The sequence below is a fragment of the Malaclemys terrapin genome, chromosome 5 (genome assembly GCF_027887155.1).
Source record: "Malaclemys terrapin pileata isolate rMalTer1 chromosome 5, rMalTer1.hap1, whole genome shotgun sequence".
In the NCBI taxonomy this organism is placed as follows: Eukaryota; Metazoa; Chordata; order Testudines; family Emydidae; genus Malaclemys; species Malaclemys terrapin.
In genome coordinates, this window is record NC_071509.1 from 83,236,783 (window position 1) to 83,252,783 (window position 16,001).

Consider the following 16,001-nt stretch of genomic DNA (forward strand, 5'->3'; position numbering starts at 1 on the left):
TCTAATCACACAAACCCAAACACCCTTGCCCCGCCCTGCCCCTTCTCCGAGGCCCCACCCCACTCACTCCATCTCCCCTCTCTCCATCACTCACTCTCCCTGGGCTGGGACAGGGGATTGGGGTACGGGAGGGAGTGTGGGCTCTGGACTGGGAGCCCCCTGCGCTCCCCGGGCCTGCAGGGACATGCCAGCCACTTCTGGGAGTGGCGAAGGGCCAGGGCAGGCACGGAGCCTGCCTTAGCCCTGCTGCGCTGCCAGACTTTCAACGCCTAAAATCTCCCAATTTGGCTTCAGTAGCCTCCAGGAGATAGGGTGTGATTCCAGGAGGGTTGGCAACCTACACTATGCTATAGGCTTGCTGCTTGGTTTCTCACTCCCTCTCTCCTCCACCCAAGTGTCTAGGCCTTCCTTGGAAACTCCCTTCCCACCTCACTTTCTACTGGTTCTTTCCTCTCAAACATGCCTTTCTTTCTGTTTTCTGGAGGAATTAGATGGGAAGTGTTTACTAATGCACTGGTAGGAGAGAATTAGTTGTGGAAAGTTACATACAGGGAAACTTGAAGCATAAATAAAAGACCAGATAAACTATTTTCTTCCTGCCAAAATAATGGCATTTTACATACATTATGTTTTATCCTTTAAATTGACCTTCTCATAGTTAGCAAAGAAAAACAATTATTTGCATGGCAGAGTAGTGCTCACTAGAATAGGCTGAATACTTTAAGGCTTTATTCACTAACACAGGTTCAAGTAAAACCTGTAAATTCACCTCAGGTTTCAGAGTAGCAGCCGTGTTAGTCTGTATCCGCAAAAAGAACAGGAGTACTTGTGGCACCTTAGAGACTAACAAATTTATTAGAGCATAAGCTTTCGTGGGCTACAGCCCACTTCTTCAGATGCATAAGAAGTGAGCTGTAGCCCACGAAAGCTTATGCTCTAATAAATTTGTTAGTCTCTAAGGTGCCACAAGTACTCCTGTTCTTTTTGTAAATTCACCTCAGTGTCCCCGACACTTTTTATTTTTCCACAGACTTTCAATTTTTTATTTGAAAGAGTGTTTACAGAAAGTAAAACAAATATTGACATTCAATTCAGAGGCTGAAATTTGTTCACAAACTATTTGTTGAATCATGTTCAAGAATTGACAATCAGGGGTTTTTCCATCGCTGTTGTATAGTAAAGACTTGCATTGACCTAGTGATGTCTACACAATGGCTTAGGTCAGCTTAATTACATTGCACAGGGTGTGAAATTTTTTACAGCCCTGAGACAGGTAGTTAAGCCAATCTAACTTTGTAGTGTAGATCAGCCCGAGGGTTGAGTTTCCAAAACAAAAGTGAAAGAATTGGAACAGTACATGGCAGAAGATATTATATTATCTTGGAGTTACACGTTGCAGTCCTGTCTCAGTCTGTAAGCAGCCAGCACTCCTGTTGATTTTAACAGGATTTTTTTTTCTGAATAAAACTTGCAGAATTTCAGCCCATGAGATTACTGAGACATTCTTTAACATTTGACAGGTTTCAGAGTAGCAGCCGTGTTAGTCTGTATCCGCAAAAAGAACAGGAGTACTTGTGGCACCTTAGAGACTAACAAATTTATTAGAGCATAAGCTTTCGCGGGCTACAGTCCACTTCTTCGGATGCATGCTGTAGCCCACGAAAGCTTATGCGCTAATAAATTTGTTAGTCTCTAAGGTGCCACAAGTACTCCTGTTCTTTTAACATTTGACTAACACCTAGAGAACCTGGGCAATCAGGTTTGATCTATGTGTTTTCAGGTTCTGGGAGCCTCAGCACAGAAGGGAGCCCCATAGCTATTTGATACCATGTAGCAAATGGTAGCATGAGTCTTACAACTTAATGGGCATTATACAGCCTGTGTTTCTCAAATATCCACACAGGGAAATAACAGCGACAAGGGGGAAAACCTGAAAATAGGTTTGATAATTCTTTCAGACATTAGGAACCAGGAGAGAATGCAGAGAGCTGGCTGCTCAATTAAGGACATTTTCTTCTAGGAGATTAAATTGCTGCTTTCCCCTGACCTCTGACCCAGCTCCCAGGCAAGGAGGAAGGAGATGGTAATATTTTAAAGCTCCTTTCTGGATGAAGGAGCAGAGGCATCCATAAAATTTCCTACCTAGTTTAGAATCACCCATGCTGGGACTGGACTTTACTTTCTGGGACTGGTATTGGGATAGTTGCTTCGTACAGAAATTCTGAGAGAAGAACCTGAGTGGGCTGTCTGTAAGTTACAATAAAGAAAAGCACTTTAACTTTACAGCATTTCTGTTGGCTTAAACACAGAAGAAGTTGGCTCCTTGTATTGTGTGTTTAACACTGTATGAATTATCAATAATTTGCATTAATGGAGCCCAGTCCTGCAACATGCTGATTTAAAAAGGAACTGAGAGCACTAGAGGACTGATTCTGGTTCCACCCTAGCCTCTGTCAACTGTCCTGGTGTCATAGAGGGACATGGGGAAAATTGCTCCAGCTCAGCAGCAGTGTATAGCCAATAGAAGTGGCCTTATGCTCCTGCTGCCCTCCCCCGCTTTGGAATATCTGGCATAGGGGGCATGCCAGAGCATAGCCAGATAGGAAGGACAAATTAAAGATAGGAGGGAGAGAAGTCATAGCAGCCAGTGTTATGGAGGGTCTGGCAGCCTTGGGGAGACTGCTGTAAGTGTGAGCAGTCCCATACTGTTCTAACTTATTCCAGAGGCCATGTGAGCCAAGAATTCAGGCAGTGCAAAGATGACATAACACCGCTTTTGCTCTCCTTCCCCCTACAGCCTGCTGGCTCTTTCTGGAGTTTAGCTGTGTGAATAGCCAATTTTTCAGTTTCGTGGCTGAACTTAAAAAAGAAAAGAAAAAAATTGTTTTGGGTCAACCCAAAACAAAAGATTTTCAAATTTTTCAGTAATATGAGAAAGTTAAAAAAAAAAGTGTTGGGTTGGACAAAATGTCATTTCATTTGATGTTTTTTATCTTTTTAAAAATCAAATTGAAACAAAATTCAAAATGATGTCATTGAGTAATTTAAATTTTTCTGATTTTTTTCCCGTACTAAACAATTCAGCAAATTTGACACAAATTTGCAAAATGTTTTTGTTGACCAGAATCTGCTTTTTTCGGGGGGGATTTTTGTTCAAAAACTTTTGCCCAGCAAACAATTTCAGATCAGGCCCAAAGTGAATACCAATTTGAAACTCTCTCTTCTGTTTTTGTGGCAGCATAATTGGCTGTAAATTAAAGGAGGGCCACTTGCTCTTGCTGTATCAGTGCCAGCTGAGCACTACACACAGTGCTTTTAAAAAAAAGAAAAGATCATATGCTTAGGATGCCTTTAGATTTTTTATACTGCCAAAGATATGTCCCATCTGATGGGCAGCAGCATCCACTCCCAGTATAGTTTAGTAATTCCTATGTTCCTAAGTCTGCTGTGTTGTTTCCATTTAGGAACCAGGAAAATAGATCCAGAAAAGAAAAGTAATTTTAGACAATCCTAAAGGCTGAAAAAAGCAGATTCAGGTCAACTAAAACATTTTAGACAAAGGCTTTCAAAACTTTACTGAACTTGAGTGAAAGCTCAGGTTAGTTCCAAGTCGATTTGCCTTTCCTTGATTCTAATGTACAGCACTATGAACTAGGGCTGGGTGGACAATGGCTGTCTTTCCGGTCACTGCACTACCAATATTTAACTCTTGATTTGCTAATGTGCCTTTTGATAGTGTGGTTGGATTATAAAAGGGCCTAAGCTTATTCTATTCCTGACATCCTGTGCAATATAGCTGCACATTTCCTTTGCTCAGCAATGGTTAGTTGTGTATCGTGTTAGTCTGAATCTGTAAAAAGCAAGAGAGGGTCCTGTGGCACCTTTAAGACTAACAGAATGGGACTGAACTTGCATTCCTTCCACACCTATAAATCCCAGTGTGAAAGCAGGATTCAGCTCATTGACAAAAAATACTAGTGAGAGAAACAGTATGGCCTGCAGAAATGAGCAGATGGGTGAGAATCAGGAACTCTGTCACTGACTTGCGGTCACTTCACCAGTTTCTCTCAGTTTCCCCCATCTACAAAATGGGGATATCAGTTCTTACAGGGAGATGTGAAGCTTAATTAGTTAATGCTTGTACAGTTGTAATGCAGTTGTAAAATACAATGTCAACACAAACTATTATTTTAGGACTAGCCTCCTCTTTCCATCCCAGGCAAACAATTGGAAGAAGTTCCCATGAGTGCAAGCCTCATCTCCCCTATCCCAGAGCCTCCATTAAAAAAATCTCTTCATGCTATGTTTCTCTAGTTACTTTGCTGCATCGCACAAAGAAAGCAGAGAGGTGAGTGCTGATGTGTCCCGGATGAAATTTGGGGAAATCCTAGACTGTCACTTTTTTAGTGCACAATTTCTTTTGGGCACTCAAAGTTCTCTGGGTCGCTCATTAAGTCAATTTTCCAGTTATCCTCGGTCATTTTGATGAGACCCTTTGATACCTGGGCAGGTCAGGTATTTCACTCCCAACCCAGCTCAGATTTTAAATTTAACTGAAAAATGATAAAAGTGTCTTGTTTAAAAATATGAACCATCAACACTTGCACTGCATGTGTTAAGGGGCTGCTCCTGCAAGGTGATGAGCACCCTCAAATTCCTGCTTTCACTGCGCATTGAGAGAGCTCAGCATGCCACCAGTTCCAGATCCAACGAATCAAATTTAAAATTGCCTCCTGTTCGTCACAAGAATATCATTTTCCAAGAGTACTGCAAATGGCTTCTAAGCCTGGGAGCTGGCCTGACATTCATTTTGTCAAGAGCTGGCCAGGGGGAAATGTATTAGATCAGACTCAGCTTTACAGACTATGTATTCAGGCATTGGTAAGGATATTTAGAAGGCTATTAGTTAAATAGTCAGGGTTACCGTTAACCCCAAATTAATACTCTCCATTAATTGTTGAGTTATTCACAATACAGAAAAAGCTGCTACCTTGCAAATGTACTTAAAGGCAAATACAGAACCAGAAGAATAAAGGTCTGTGGCAGACCCAGCCGTTGGAGGCCGGAGAGTTTGATTCTACTCTCAGCTCTGCTGCAGACTTCTCTGATGGATTGATAACAGTTATAGGCTTTATAGGGTATTTTAAGGCTCAGTTAATTAATATTTGTTACACGCTTTGTTTTCACAGAGTGTCTATCATCTAAGGATGATATGTGGTACACCGTGGTCAGCTCTTTTTATGATGGATGTTGGTGCAATGCTCTGATTTATCAATCTCTTTGACTATATCTGGAAAATTATCTCCCTGTAAGGGTGAGAGAAAGAAATCCATTTTAATCTGCTGCCTCTTTAGACTGAGGTAAATTAAACAGGTACAATTAGCTCCTATTGAGCAAGCCATAATGTGTGGCACTCCAGATATACACATCATTTCTTTCAATAGTCAGACACAATACAATGAGCTTATATATTATTAGGAATAAGCAAGACAAGGGTGCTTTGACTTATCCACAACAACAACAAAATCCATTTTCATATTTGTATCAAGCCTGCTATTCAAGCTGCAATATCTAAGCACTGCTTATATGGAATCAGACAAGACCTATGCCGTACAATAGCTGGCCTGACATAGAAACACCTTATTTCTGTAGTTAGCATTGGTTTGCCTATTATAATGGCTCATTCCATGTACCTGAGTTAATATTTGCTTTAGCATTTCAACAATAAAGCCTAGTTTCTTGAACATCAGATCACATCCAGCTAGAACATACTAAATGAGATGGTAGCCCACACTTTGACAATTTTTATTTTAAACAAGGGTTTATATTTAATTAAATGAATAGTAATTTAGCCACTATTTTCATAGATATTGAAGCTTAGATGACCCTGTACAATCCAAGCTCCTAGCATTGAGTGATCTTAAATGCCACATGGAAGAATATGAAGAACCTGAGCTAAAGGTGTCAGGCCTGATTCTGAGGTATGGTCAAGCTGTCATGGCATAGAATCCAAGTAGTACGGCAAAGATGGCTATATGCTGATGCTACAATCCCTAGGGAATCTCCCACATTGGGTGACTTTTCAGCTGGCTAGTTAGGAAAGCTTTACTGCAGGCCATACTAGTGAGAACTGGGCCCCCAGCCTTCCTTGAGAACGTCCTTGTACTGGTTGGTTTGTGGCTCAAACTTCATAATAATTTAAATCAAACAAAGTAAAAGTACTTCTGACCTCTGGCTTAAAAAAAGGTTAGTTGTAAATATGGTGAACATATTAATTTACAATAAGAGTCTTTCTTGCCTGGTAACCTTTTACCCAAAACCTGAATTGATCTTTGTTCTGCAGATCTCTGCACTTCCAGTTTCAGTGGTGACTGAAAGAGGAAGAGCTAAAAGGCAGCAGGAAAGGCTATCCTGGAAGTATTAAGTGCTGTCAGTGTGACATATGGAATATTTCCAGCCAGACCAGATAAAGGAAGCACTAAAAATATTGCAGGAATCTGCTCTCCTGAGGTTTCCAGCCCACTGCAGATCTGAATAGTTTGTGTCATTTGGATAAGTAGCGAAACATGTGGGTGTTTCTCTTAACTAAACCCAACCTCTGAGGTTCACTCATCATCACTTCAAATTCTGCTATCTGATGGGACTTTGCAAAAACAAAAAAACAAAAAAGAGACACTAGTCTAGTGAACTGAGTACCAGACGGAGAGCCAGTCTAAGGCCGTGGCTACACTCGAAACTTCAAAGCACTGCTGCGGGAGCGCTCCCATGGCAGCGAGTGTGGTCCACCTCCACGAGGGGATTAGCTTACAGCGCTGTAACTTGCTGCACTCAGGGGTATGTTTTTTCACACCCCTGAGCGAGAAAGTTGCAGCGCTGTAAAGCGCCAGAGTAGCCATATCCTTAGTTGTAATACTTGCTTTTGCAATGACTTGCTGTTTGGCCTTGGAAAGTCACTTAGCACCTTTGAGTATCTTTACACATAGGTGCTGGAACTAGGGGTGTGTGTGGGGGGGTGCTGCTGCACCCCCTGACTTGAAGTGGTTTCCATTATATACAGGGTTTACAGTTTGGTTCAATGGCTCTCAGCACCCTCCCTATACAAATCGTTCCAGCACCCCGTGTCTACCGAATATTTTGGAGTGAGTGGGAGTAAACTTCTCAGACTCAGGCTAGTGCACTTCACCTATTGCTCCAAAAAACAACTGTATAGGCAACGCTTTGAGTTACGGCTCACGCTGTAGCTTGGTTCAGAACCCCTCCAGCCCAAGCCACAACTTCAAAGCTTTATCTATGCAGCTATTTTTAGAGTGCTAGCACAAGCTCTGCTAGCCCAAGTCTGTCTACCCAGGCTGGGTGCTTGCTTCTGCTCACCCCAAAATGTTGTATAGACGTATACCCATTGTGTCTCGGTTTTCTACATTTACATTGGGTTCAAGCCACAAACTTAAATCCAGATGCAGGCTCGTCCAAAGTTCAGAGAGTGTTGGTCTGTACTTATTTCTAAAGGGATGAGAATATTTACCTCACAAGGGTTTTTTAGGAGTAACTAGTTAATCTTTTCAGAACCCTTTAAAGATGTAAAGAACTGGCTAAGCACTAAGGATTATTTTTTAGCATATTGAAAACCAGAAAAGATACACTTGGGGATCCAGAAGGCTAAACCCATCCCCACTCTGAGGTCTCCGGCTTCATGGAACTGCGCACATTTCATAACATTACGCAGCAAAGAATATTAAAATTGCTGAGCCTGTATCCTTTTTTTAGTTCGTAGGAATATATCTTAGAATATAACACCTTTCACCACTTTTTCATAGCATTCATTTTACAATATCTCTTATCTAACTCTTTCACACTTTTCTGAAGTCCTATTTATGACTACAAAAACTGCCACAATATTGTAAATTTGTGTGATAGAGAACTAGATGCTGATAACTTAAGCCCCATATAGTTTAAACACTGACACCCTCCCCTCCCAAAAAAAACCCACACACACACACACACCACAAAGCAAGTTTAAATAGCTTGTGTCCGGTTAACGTCATCCTGTTATCTCCCTGTTTTATCCAGGAAGATCTCATTCTTATTTGAAATTAAATAGACTGTTCTTTGTAGCCGTGACATTGAATACAAAGCAGCTGTTCTTTCATTTCATACAGAAGGATATAATTTATTTTAACAACTGCACATCTGAATTGCAATTTCTTACTAGTTCTGCTAAATGTGGATTATCCATAGCCCCATGATAAAACCTATAATGGCACAGTTAGAAGCCTACTTACTAGTGTTCCATAATGTCCATTCAGGAGCATCAGAGGCTGAAATACAGTCTCTGTGATCAGGAGATTCAGTTCCCTGCAGCATTCAGACAATTGGTCCCATTATGGTCATCAGGCGGCTGAGTTAAAGGGTGGCCTTGCAAAAACATAAACAGCTTGTCAGCACAAGCCAAAGAGGCGGGACTGCAGTATCAGGGGACAATGTGAGCCAATGATTAGCCTCTTTAGGTTCTGTTTGTTTAAGATATTGTGTTTCATTCTTAAGAAGGGGAAAGTAGGGGAGTAAGAGGAGCTGACTAGGAAGAAACAATGAATGTTGTGCTGTTTACAACTAACCAGAAAAAGGCTTAGAGCAGAAGGGGGGGCGGGGCGGAAATCAATGTGTCATTTCAGGAAAAACACATTTGCTTCACTTACATATAATCATTTTTAGAAATCTCACAGGCATCTGCATTGCATTTAGCCTGGTCCTGCTTTTAGATCAATAAAAACACTAGGAGCACAGCTGTGGCCTATGTTCAGTATAGAATTTTTTTTTTCTCTTGCCCACACTCTTACAGATGTTTCCAGAGAAAAGAATTGACAAAATTCAATGTGATCTTCCTCCTCTCACCCCTTCCCAGCACACTCTCTTTCTATCACCTTCTTTCCCCTGACAGAGGTTTCTCATTTGCTGTCTAACACCCCATGCTGCCGTCTTGGCCCTATCCATTCCCCTAACCTCCCTCAGCCTCACTCCAGTCTCTTTCCTCTCCCTTGTCCTCAATACCATATACCAAGCCCTTTTGGTCCTTTATTCATGCTACCACCTTGGTCTCATCAAGTCTCTAACGACCTCTTCCTGGCTAAATCTCAAGTTCTATACTGCAGCTTCACCCAAAAACAGCAAAACGTCACTTCTTAAAAATCAAGTGCTCCGTTGGCTTTCACCTGGTTCTCCTCTTACCTTTCTGATTAATTGAGCTTTCAACGTCTCCTTCAGAGTGTCTGCCACTTTCCATGGTTGTGCCACAGGCTATGGTCTTGGTTACCCTCCTATACTCTGTCTAGGTAGTATGCAACTTCTTCTAACACTTTTATGTCAATGACTCAGTTATGCTCTTCCACTCTTCACCTTTCTCCTTCCATCCAATCACGTATTTTAGACTGTTATTAGGGTTACCATTCGTCTGGATTCCCCCGGACATGTCCGGCTTTTTTGAGTTAAAAATAGCATCCGGGGGGAATTTGTAAATGTCTGGATTTCCCCCCCATGCAGAGCACGCGCGGCTTACAGGGCAGCCGGCTGGATCGTGCCACTCGCACGGGGCTCCGGCAGCCAGAGCCCTTCCTCCACTTCCCCCTCCTCTCCCCTGCAACTTGAGACCACTCCCCTCCTCTCTTTCCCTCCCTCCCTCCCCCCCCCCCCCCGCATTCGCAGATCGCCGGCCGGCCATTCACCTCGGGCCTCCGGCAGTCTGGAGCTCCAACCCTGCTCCCCTCCCCCTGCTGCTGACCGCGCTGCTCTGCAGCACTCTGTTCTAAGTGGCATGGTAAGGGGGCCAGGGGGTCAGAGAAGCAGCAGGGAGGTTCTGGGGGGGGGGTAGTCAAGAGACAGGGAGCAGGGGGAGGGTTGGATGGGTCAGGAGTTCGGGGGGGGCTGTCTGGGGGTTGGGGGTGTAAGGTTTTAGGCAGAGTACAGGTGGGGGGGGTCCCAGGAGGGGGCAGTCAGGGGACAAGGAGTGGGGGGGAGGGTTGGGGGTTCTGAGGGGGTGGGAAGTGGGAGGGAGTGGAAGGGGCGGGGCTAGGGCAGGACGGGGGCGGGGCTAGGGCGGGGCTCCTCCCGTCCTCTTTTTTGATTGTTGAAATATGGTAACCCTACTGTTATTTGAATATCTCCTCCCAGATGTCTTGTCAATTGTAATATAACCTAGCCCCATCTGAGCTCCTGATCTTTCCTTCAAATTCCTTGTTCAGGGTCAGATTAGGTAATCCACTGCCCTATTCACACACATCATGATATAGGGTCCCTTGAGGCTCCACCTTCATGACCCTCTCCCAGAGCCATGGCCCACCATTCCCTTCCCAAGAGGGCCTTCTCCCCTCAGTCTCACAGCAGGCCCTTCTGAATCTCGGGAACAATAAGGATAGTATTAGGAGTCCCCTTTCCCACCTGGACAGTCGGGGTGGCAGCAGGATCCCCCAGCATTTACTCCAGCAGCCAGGGCGTATTTGCTTAGATGGGGGAGTGGAGTCCCCTACAAAGGTGAGTGTTAGACTGAAACAATAGCTCTGAGAGGTGTGAACTACACTATCTTTCTCAATGCGGTGTTAATGCTATCTGCAGACTCAGGCACACATCACTGCATCAGATAAGCTTGAGTCACATTTTCATTTTCCTTCACAATCAGGAGGGATAGAATCTTTTTTTTTTTTTAATGAACACTGGGATTCTGGTGCAATCACATGACTCAGTAGCTGGGTACTAAAACATGGGCCTATAGTGCCTATACCCTAGTCCAGCTCTGTCCTCTCCACTACCTCTATGCTGTTATTTTTGACAACATTTCACCAGGCCCACACATCCAGGCTGTGATAAAATCTTACTGCTTCTTCCTCATAACAGTTCTACAACCCACCCTTTCTTTTCTGTCCAGTCAGCTAACATCATCATCTACACCCTCATCATCTCTAGTTTTGGTTATTGCAGCTTCCCTTGCTCTGGCCTCCCTAATGCACATGTGGTTCCTATCTCATCCTTAGAAAAGCAGCTACTAAGATCATCTTAGCTCATCATTCTGAGCACATCACTCTCCTTGGAATCCCTCCACCCATAACAAGCTCAAGATTTTTGTTGTAACCTTCAAAGCCTTTCACAACTCTGCCCTTCCCCATTTATCCCCTCTACTACTTGCATTGCCCCTAGGGTGACCAGATCACAGGGATGAAATATCGGGTCGCAGGGAGGAAGGGGTGGAGCAAAAAAAAAAATGGCAGTGGAGCAACAACAACAAAAAAAATCAGTTTTGCAGGGGCGGGGGTCGTACACAGCACCCCGGCCGTGCGCACTGGCCACCCCAGGGCAAAAGGTGGCTCCGATGCAGAGGGGGCTGGGGATAAAGAGAGCATTGGGGGGGACCGAGAGGAAGCGCCGGGAAACAAAGAAGTCCGGGTGGGCGAGGGCGTACGGCTCCAGCGGGGCCCCGGGCAGGGCACAGGCTGGATGGACGCAAGGAGGCAGAGCCCTGTAGCGGGACCGGGCAGGGACAAAGCTGTCTCTCCCCTGGAAGCGGCTGCAGGAGCCCCCGAGCCCAGGGAGCAGTGGCGGTGCATGGGAGCCGGGGACCCCGGGGGTGGCGCGGCGTGGCATGGGTGTGCAGAGGGCCGGGGCTGGCACAGCTGAGCCGCAGTGGCGTCCGGTCTCCCGAGGGGCTCCCCAGGGCTCCGGGCTGGGCAGCGGGCGGGAGCCGGGGCTTTTCCCGGCCCCGCAGAGCCTCCCACCCCCCAGCCCGCCCTGGGCACATGTGGCACGTCCCGCCGCCGGCAGAGGGAGGTGGATGAGGGACAGTTGTGGAAATTGATATTTATTTATGTAATTACAAAGCAATACAAAAAATTATACCTATATACAATTGTTCCATACATAACTATTTTATGTATTTGTTTATCTCCCTCTCATCCATATGGCATATGTTGCTTATTCTCTTCTACTATTAGATCTTAGGGGTAGGGACTGGCAACAAATATCCGCGATGGATTTGTATAAGGTGCACAAACACTGTACCTGAGTTTGTGGCAGAGCTGTGAATAGCTATGAACAGACAGTTTGTCTGTTTGTAGCTATCTCATCTCTGATTTCCATGGCAATTTCTTTAAGATGCTAATGCAGTGTAGCCACAAATAAAGAAACAAAGGAGAGTGCAAGAACGAGCTGATTGAGTGGATTATGCTGAAAAGGCTCACTCTTCAGAAAAATTCATTCTCAGTAGAATTCCTTCAACACCAATGGAGTTATGCCAAGGATGAATTTGGCTCCTTGTTCTTAGGGCCTTGTCTACCCGAGGAAATTTGTTACTGGTGCTATCAACAGTGTAAGCTCAAGTGTGGACTGAGTGCTTGTGTTTTTACTGGCTAGTCCTCTGCTGAGTACCCTGGGAGATATCACTCTTTAAACACGTGATCCAAAAGCTACTGACCCCATGGCAGCAACCACTAGTGCACATCTCTAAATCTAAGCTTTTTTGTTTGTTTGTTTGTTTGTTTAAATATTTTCTCACTTGAAATTGGCTTTTTGATTAAATGGACATTTTTGAAAGAAAAAAAACTGTCATAAAAATTGTTTAATTTCTCAATAAAAAAAGAAAATATTTTGGTTTTCTGCAACGGAAACCAAAAAATATTTGGTTAAAATCATAAAAAACTCATTCCACACCTCTTCCTGGCCTTTAGGTTTAATCTAGTTTCACCTATGTTCCTTACCCCTTCCCAGACCTCAGAACATGCAGTTTATCTCTACTCCCTCCTTATTCTTCACCCTGGAACCAGAGTCTCCCTTCCTTTTTCCAGGCTTCAGTCCAGCCTGCCTCACTGTTCCCCTGTGCCCTTTCTTCTCAGACTGCAACCCCACTTCAGTATTATTTCCCTTGTATTCCCAGACTTCAGCCCAATCCAGGCCCCACCTCAGTTTAAATCTCAGTTTAAATCCGAATGGTTTAAATCTCACCTGTTTTCCCATGAATAGCTGTCATGCATATAACTCGGTACTTTTCTTTTCAAGTTGCCCATGCTGAACAAAGTACAGTTTGTAGTTTAACATTTTATTGGCATGCTTTCAATTGTAAAGTGGGTCACAAGTTACTTCTTTACAACTAAAGAACTGTGGGGGGAAGGGTGACGGACTCCAGAAGTGAAGTGATTTGATTATTTTTATTTTGTAGAAGAAAACAAAGGCATATGGCAGAAATTGAAAAGGAGATCACATGCAGATTCAGTGCACTAAAATATGGGATCACAATCAATGGAAAACTGGGCTGAGTCTCAGTTCAGACCATGTGTATTAACCTTTGGACCATTTCCTAATTCAAGAGAGAACTACCTATTATGAAACTATTTAACCCCCTTATGATACCTCCCAAAGTACAACAAGTGCCAAGTAAGACTCTGGGGATGCCTGTATCTTCTGAAGCCTCATACGAAAAAAGAAAATGTTCCCAGATTCCCTTTCATTTAACAAATTATTTTTTGCCACAACCTCCTCTTTAGACATCCAAGCATGGATGTATTATAGCTATATACATCTGTTACTCCTGAGGGAATTCTGCACCTAAATATTCCGCACACAATATTTTAAAATTCTGTATAGTTTATTGGTTAAAATTACACAACATAATCACACCATTTTTAATTATTTGCTGACAAGTTTTTTGAAATAAATTACCAACATAAATGAAAATGGTATGGTTATTGTTATTGTGTTTCTGTATTACTTTTACAATTAAAATAGGCAGAACTTTGCAGAATTTTAATTTTTTGGTGCAGAATTCCCTCAAGATTCTGTGTAGTGCAATCTGGGTGTGGATAGCTTGGTGTGGGATCTGGGAGTGGGGGAATGGGATTCTGAAGGGGAGTGCAAGTTAGGGCTCAGTGGGTTGGGGGAGTGGGGCTTGGTGAGGGAGCAGGGTGTAGCCAGTTGGGGCTCAGTGGGGTGAGGGTCTGGGGGGCCCCTGATGCAGAGGGTGAGGCTCAGCAGGCTAGTGGTTTGGGGGGCTTGGTGGGTGGGGGATTCTGGGTGTGAGAGGGCTCTTGATGCAGAAGGAGCTATGGGTGCATGGGTGGAGGGAAGGGTCACTGTACAGGGCGCTGCTCCCCCTGTCCGCCCAAACCCTGTGCATCCAGATTCCCCCCTGCACCCAACCCCCTGCTGAGCCTCAACCCCCTGCACCCAAACACTCCTCCTGACCCCCACAGTGCAGAGCTTCCTCCAGCGAGGGAAAGTTTGTGGGGCTTGATCTGACCCAGCCCCGGCTGCTCAGTGCAGGGAAGGGGAACTCCATTTCTGTCCTCCTCCCCTCTCTCCCAGCTGGGACTAACGTCCCTGGAGGCATTATCAGCAAAACATTATAGTCAGTATACTTCGTAAAGCCCCCATAGTCTGTTATCAAAGAAGGGGAAAAATGTGCTAGTTACCTAGCATGTGGACACGTAAATAATTAAACATTTTAACTGGAATCACCTGGCTGTAACAAAGGACTATCATTTACTCAAATATGAACAGAGCCATCCTATTTGCCAGGCAAACCCCTATTTTAAAAGCTGTGTAAGGAATGGAAGAAAAATAGGTTCAACAGCAATAGACATGAAACAACAATATGGAGATTTCCACAAATTAGGGCCCCACCTACACTACAATTGTAGCCAAGTAACAGAATTCAGTCAAAAGATAGTTGTCTCTTGACCCAGTTACAATATGTAACTGGGACCAAACTGTGTCCCTAAGATCAGAATAAAGCTTTGGCCTATACAGGGTCTGACCCCACTTATTGTGACCAGGTGAGGTCTATCTGTACTACAACTTTTCACCATGTTGTATCAGATTATAGTTGCAGCACAGATCAGTTCTAAAAAAAACAGGGTTGAAAATACTCACACAGTAATTTATCAAATAATTGAATATATAAAGAACCTGAAAATTAGAGATCAGGCCATATCAGCAGACTGAGCAACCAAGGTCCATTAGTTCTTATAACAGGCAATGACACAAAGAATTAGTGGATCACTGAAGAATGAGGGAACTGTTCTGTCAGAAATTCCTACCCACGTCTATTAAATCCAATAATAATGACCAAACTAATGCAGACTGATAAGACTTTATGTTCTACTAACACTGTCTTGCTTATATGAAAAACTAAATACTTTTTTTAATTCCTTAAACATTTTTGAAAGTTACTAGCAATAGTTGCAATTTTTTAGGTGCATTTTAAACAAGTTCTCCATTAAAATCATTTGTCAAAGATTGTATGTTTAATGATGCAGTTACTAGTTGTGAAAATACAATATATTCCCATAAGAAAACATTTAATAGCTGTACATCTATATTTAAAAATGAAATACAAAGGACAAGAATGGAAATAAAAAGGGTGGTATTTAATTTTGCTTTCAATCTGAGGGCAGTTGTAATTCAATTTATTAGTTTTTAAACTAAAAATTAAGATGCCTAGATGGCCTTTTTGCAAATTTTATCACTGGGTTACATTTAATGTGTTTTTAAATATTGCCTAGCCTGAAAAGTCTTAAGCAAGTTGATTTATTTATTTTTGCCAGATTAAAACAAACTTTTTAAAAATGCAAAAAAAATGTGAGCTGTATGTCTATATTAGTAGAGATCATCTGGGCATATGCAGGAGGAGAAAGGTTGAAATAAAATCTCAGTTATAATCTGACTCTAAATGCTTTACAATTTTGCTTGTAGCTTGTATCATGTATTTTCAGTAACACCAGTTATAGTCAGTCTCACTTACACTGCTTTTTTAACTAACACACACACACACACACATACACACACACACAAGATGTTAGATTCCCCCCGACCCCCCAGACATTCTGGAAGAAACTCATTGTCTCTTCACAACTAATAGGCTCTCTGTGCAGATCCTGTCTCTTACGCTGGCTCTCTAACCAACTCACTTTAAACAATTACATTTTAGCTTCTGAGCCTCCGGTCTGGAGTATGCTCAGTCATTCTTCCTG

General features: G+C 43.3%; 1 protein-coding gene across 6 annotated transcripts in view; it reads right to left on the reverse strand.

The window, feature by feature from the left end:
• The window catches only part of TRIM2 (tripartite motif containing 2), a 110,874-nt gene that overhangs the window by 81,284 nt on the left and 13,589 nt on the right, over nt 1-16,001 (reverse strand). For 4 of the 6 annotated variants that reach the window (XM_054029039.1, XM_054029036.1, XM_054029038.1 and 1 more), the window contains exon 1: nt 8,280-8,424. The exons of 1 other annotated variant lie outside the window; for it this stretch is intronic. The gene's annotated coding sequence lies outside the window, so the exon portion shown is untranslated. Of the gene's footprint in view, nt 1-8,279; nt 8,425-16,001 lie in introns of those variants that run through there. One more of the 6 variants, XM_054029041.1, reaches the window with a different exon arrangement.